The sequence below is a fragment of the Boleophthalmus pectinirostris genome, unplaced genomic scaffold (genome assembly GCF_026225935.1).
Source record: "Boleophthalmus pectinirostris isolate CB_2022bp ecotype Guang Dong unplaced genomic scaffold, ASM2622593v1 HiC_scaffold_17, whole genome shotgun sequence".
NCBI classification, from domain to species: domain Eukaryota; kingdom Metazoa; phylum Chordata; class Actinopteri; order Gobiiformes; family Gobiidae; genus Boleophthalmus; species Boleophthalmus pectinirostris.
The window spans coordinates 5149879-5156124 of record NW_026571115.1 but is presented as its reverse complement, the minus strand read 5'-3'; positions in this window follow the sequence as shown (position 1 = coordinate 5156124).

Sequence of the window (6246 nt, the reverse complement as noted above, 5' to 3'; positions counted from 1 at the left end):
GACCGGTAACTCTTGTCTGAATAAAAGCAAAAAAAAAGAAAAAGTTTGAAAGTCAAGAGTTTGTGAGAGACACTTTTTACACAGGACACTTTGCCTCAACCATAAACCTGCATGTGGTCTTTTATTGTGAAAAGTTGTGTGTTTTATAGTGAAATGTGTGTGTTTTGTTTTGAAATGATGCAATGAGTGTGTGTTTTATTGTAAAAAGTCGGTTTTATTGTGAAATCACGTGTGCCTGTTTGTTTTGAAATGGTTATTGTGAAATGTCTGGATGTTTTATTGTGAAGGGTTGTACTGGCACAGACTCAGGGCTCAGATTAGTTTGAGCTGTGTCTGTCTCCCAAAGTCATTCAGGATTTAGCTCCTGAGCCAAATAAAAACACAGCAAGAATCTGCAATAAAGAAATACGAGCTAAACATGATCTGAATCCAGAATATTCATCAGAGAAGATATAGTTTCAATTTTGTTATACGTCAACATTTAAAGGTCACATATGTTTCAAAATGTTTTAAGATCAGGGGCCGTATCTGTCCTAACTTTTGAAATAAAGGGAACTGTCTGCCCACTTTCAAAAACAAATAAACAAACATATTTACAGAAATACTCATGTCTGTGATGCCTAGTTTGGGATTTTATATATTTGGTATTTCAAATAAAGTGTCAGCATGGCTTGTTAAGGTTAACGTTGCATGTTAACACTGGGAAAATAAGTCGTGAGCTCTGCTCACTCCACACATCTTATCAGGCCCGGGAATCATTCCCACGATCTTTTAGTTGCAAAGCAGCTCACAGCAAAAAGTCCACCAGGCCCATTCCAAACGCACGAGGTGTTCAGTGAGAACAAATGGAGGAGGTTCACCTCTCGGCCACGGTCTTTACCTTACAGTCCAAATGTAAATAAAATGTGATCGCATCAGCCTCAGCCGTTGTATGAGATCAAAATATCTCCTAATTTAGAGAGAAATTAAGAGAGAAAATGCTGGTTTTACATTATTACTACTCCACCCCGTTTCCACTGAAAATGACGAAGGTGAGTGATTTAGAAGTGTCCTGCACCTGAACATCGGGTGGAGTAAACCCTCACCAACTCTAACAGGTTAAACCTAACCCTAGTTGTAATTCTAACCAAAGCCCCAACCCCAACCCCAACCCTAACCAGGGGTAAGGGTTGTAGGTGTTCTAAAATTTTGCATGTGTTTATTTAAAAAAAATAACATAAAATTCCAAAATGGTGGGCTTCCAGTTAGTAAAGGGGTGTGGTCACACTATACACTTTTGTTCCTATTGCCATGATGCATCTGGCTAACAAATTTGGTTTGGCTACACCAAAGTTTGTCTAAGGACGTCCCATTGGCAAGGACAGATTTTGGCTTGTTGCCATGGCAACGCTCCCTCCTGAAGAACAGAAGAAGTAAAATGAGTGGTTCCACAGTGTGGAGGAACATAAAAGTACTTTTGTGAGGAGACAAATAAATGGCTACTGGAGCTGCCAGCTGTTTCTAATGTCACGCAGAGTCTTGGAGAGGGCGTGGGGAAACAAAATGAAATCACATCTGTGGTGGTTGAACAAGTCACTTTTTCTTCAGCCCAAAAGAGACCTGCATGCTTCTGATGGAGATCTGTTGGAATATCAAACCTTCATCAGAGCTTTTGAGCACAACATTGAAGCTAGAACTCAAAACCACAAGGACTGTTTGTATTCTCTTGAACAGTATACCCGAGGTCAGCCCAGGCATTTAGTCCAACACCTGCCAGCACCTGCCAGCACCTGCCAGCACCTGCCTCCTGCTTGTGCCTACATCCAGGCTAAGTGTCTACTTCAAGAGCATTTTGGAGACCCTTTCATAGTAGCCTCCACCTACATGGAGAAGGTGCTTGCCTGGCCCCTGGTGAAAGTTGAAGACATCAGGCGCTTCAGGTGCTTCAGGCCAACAGTTTGTTGCTGCGTGAAAGCTGCAATTCTGTGGATGTGAACGTCCTGACCAACAAGCAAACGACTGTGAAGAAGTTACTCTACAAGCTCAGGGACCGTTGGGGAAATGTGGCCTGTGCAGAGCCACATTTGATGATATTGTAAATTTAGTTGAGAAGCAAGTAAAAATCCCAGGTGATCCTCTGTTTGGAGACATACAAAACTCACCAGGGACAGGAAGAAAGAAGTTCAAACCTGTGAAGACTCAGACTGGCCCAACGGCAGTAGTTTTACCACCGCAGTAGCACCAGCAGAAAGGAGAGTGGAGCCTGGACACTTAGTGCTGAAGAGTTGTTTGTGTCACTGGGGTCATCACACCGTTCACATTTGAACAGGTGAACACTGTTTTAGACAGACACACACAGTTTAAAGACGGGGGTTAGAGAAGCCTTCATAAATAACTACTATGAGAAGTTATTAACTTGCAGGAATGCCAATATGGACATTCAGTTGTAGATGTGTGGGCGTGAGTCGTGTATATTATTTTGTATATTTCTAAAGCTGAGAGAGAGATGGGTTTATTTTTAAGTAATGCACAAAAAGAAGCTTCCAAAGGTAATGTTTGCATTTAAAAAGTTAGGCAGCGTTTATCCTCATAATCATGATGTCTCTGCACAGGAAGCTGTGTATCGTGCAACAAACATGGACTTAAAGGAGTTTTCACATAAAGTGACTTTTGTCCCGACTCCTGCTAATAAAGTGTGGATGAACAGACCACTTGGAAAAATAGATGATGAAATGGGGGATGATATTTGGATGACAAACATTGATTGTATTGATAGATACTTGAGTAGATCACATGACAGCACATTTAATGACATGTGCATAAAGACATTCAAACCTGAACATCTCTTACTTGGTCTATTAGATAAATGTAAAAACCCAATTCTTCACAAAATGGATTAGGTGCAATTACTAAAAGAACATGGACCAAGCCCGACGTTGTTAGATATGCACAGTTTTCTGAGACTAAAAACAGTTATTTCATCAAAGTATTCTTCAGTTATTCTTTCTGTATTGTGTATGTATATATGTATATATATATATGATATACAGTCCCTGACAAAAGTCTTGTCGCTTATCCATTTTGTAGAAACAAAAGCTTATAACCTGACTTTGAATTAATCGATTGGTTTTAGAAATGTCTCATATGAAGCTAAAACCCTCCCAAATTATGCTCAATAAACTAAAATAAATTTGCTTCACTGAAGAAAGATTGATCATTTAATGAACACAGAAAGGTCAGATTTTGGCAAGACAAAAGTCTTGTCGCCTTGTCATATGATGCACCCAATCCTAGATTACAGCCTCACCTGTGATCAGTTACTGATCAATCAGTTAGTGTTTGTGTATAAAAAGAACCCCAGCACACCAGACCTTCACATCAACTGCAACTTGACCTCTGACAACATGCCTAAGATCCACCCTGAGACCAAAGCTTTAATTATCAAGAGGCTGAAGACCAGATCCACTGCTGAGGTGGTGACACCTTCAATGTGTCTCAGCGTCAAGTACAAAGAATAAGAAAAAGATCTGAAATGACTGGAGATGTTTTTGACAAGCCCAGGTCCGGAATCCTCAGTTGAAATACACAGCCGCCGCAAATATTGCAGGAGACCTACTGGAGCCGCATGGATCCAAGATTTCACCCAGAAAACAGTTAAGTTTGGAGGTGGAAAAATCCTGGTCTGGGGTTCCATCCAGTCTGGGGGTGTGCGAGACATTTGCAGGGTGGAAGACAATATCAATAACCTAAAATATCAAGAAGTATTAGCTCCTCTTACATTCCCAACCATAAAAGGGGTCAGATTTTGCAGCAGGATGGTGCTCCATCGCATACTTCTATCTCTACATCAAAGTTTCTCAAGGCGAAGAAGATGAAGGTGCTCCAGGACTGGCCAGCCCAGTCACCAGACATGAACATCACTGAGCAGGTCTGGGGTTGAATGAAAGAGGAAGCATGGAAGGCAAAACCAAAGAATCTTGATGAAGTCTGGGAGGCATGTAAGACGCTTTCTTTGCTATTCCTGATGACTTCATGAACAAATTGTATGAATCATTGTCGAACCGCATGGATGCGTCCTTCAAGCTCATGGAGTCATACAAGATATTGACGTTATGCAACATATGCAAGGCTTTGGAGGCAGGAGTGCTACTTGGATATGCAAAAAATGTGAAGAATTGTCCTTTTGGTGCTCTTCAGTGTAGGGACCAGTCTCAAATACAAAGTGAAAAAAATGCTCAAGATATGAGCTGTAGAACAGAGGCTACACAGACAGTACTTTGTCTTTAGCCTACAATCGAGCCAAAAGTCTTAATAGAGAAGAACTATTGACTCAGAAACCAAAGAAAAATGTGAGTACTAATCAAGTGTATTTTGTAACTGAATATGGCACTGAAGCAAACCGAATCAAACAAATAATCAAACTGGAAGAACTGGAGTATATTAAGAAGCGACAGCACCCTAAGAGACGCTCTCCCAGAGACGCCCACCATCACCTTTAGAAAAGCCCCTACGCTCAGTGATCGACGAGTGAACAGTTCTCTCCCTCCTTTGAAACAAAAGACATGGTTGGACACTAACGCTGGTTGTTACAGATGTGGTAACTGCACCTTTTGTGAACATGAACAACAGACAAACTTATTCATGGACATTAACTCAGGTCAAAGTTTTTATATTAGAACATTAATTAATTGTAACACTGCCTATGTAGTATACAGACTTGAATGCCCATGTGGTCGTTTTTACATAGGCCGAACAAAACGCAAATTGAAAAACAGACTGTCTGAGCATAAACAGGCTATAAGGACATATAACCCCCTGTATCCTATGGCCGTGCATTACAAAGAAGCCAACCATGGCAGCTGTAAAAGCCTAAAAGTCTGTGCAATTGAACATATTACAGAAACAATAAGAGGAGGAGATAGACTGAAAAAACTATTACAGAGAGAAACCTACTGGATCTACACTCTCAAGGCCACACAGTTTCCAGGACTCAATGGAGAGTTAGATTTCTCCCCCTTCCTTTAAAACTACAAGCTTTAAATGTGTAATCGATCCTTGTTCTATATCCCTGTCTTCTTGAAATTATTTAAGACTAGCCCTTAACTATATTATACAAACTATAGCTGAAGCACTTTTGAGTTATCGCACTCTATATATATCCTTACACTATGTATCTTTTTATACTATTTTATACTATTTTCATATAATGTATCTATCTATGTTTTGGTTGTTGTGATTTGCACCATTTATGTCTTGTATTATTGTATTTGAATTTGTTTAGCCTATAATTAAGGTTTGGTAGGCCTACATGTCCCATCATGCATCTAGGGGACTGTGGGCAGCCCACTGTGAACATGTGACCTACACTTATTACTTTAAATCTGCACTGTGAGAACCATCTGGAGTTTGCCCTGATGAAGGCCGAAGGGCCGAAACGCGTTGGCGTATTTTAACTTTATCTGCCATGTGGTATTAAAGGCCTTTAATTATTTTGTACTTTTTGTTATGCAACATATTTTTGTATTTGAAGTAAATTATTTGTTCAATTTTCTGTAGGCGACAAGACTTTTGTCTTGCCAAAATTTGACCTTTCTGTGTTCATTAAATGATCAATCTTTGTTCAGTGAAGCAAATTTATTTTAGTTTATTGAGCATAATTTGGGAGGGTTTTAGCTTCATATGAGACATTTCTAAAACCAATCGATTAATTTAAAGTCAGGTTATAAACTTTTGTTTCTACAAAATGGATAAGCGACAAGACTTTTGTCAGGGACTGTATATATATATATATATATATATATATATATATATATATATATATATACACAATATTATACACTACACACACATATAGCAGACATCCAGGATCGTCAACAAAAAAACAAACATAATTTAACATGATTGTAAATCAAATCTAATAAGAGAAACTAACTGAAATGAACGAAGCATCAGCGACTGAACTGAGGGTGAGGAGAATATCTAAACTATGAATTAATCCTTTGTAGAAGTTGGTTATTGAACAGACTTTTTTGCAGGATAAATGTTGGATCAAGTGAAAATAGTGGTTTATTTCTATTAGCACTAATGGGAAATAAGGTTTTGTTTATGAGAATTTTGCTCTATGGATGTGATATTTGCCAAGAAGAATACGTAGATTAGTTAGTTTTTCAGTGTTTGTGTTTTGATGTGAATAATGTGTAATAATATTTTCTTCTTTCACGGTTATTGGGACGTGTAAAATCTGGGAGAGAAAATGTTCTAATTGTT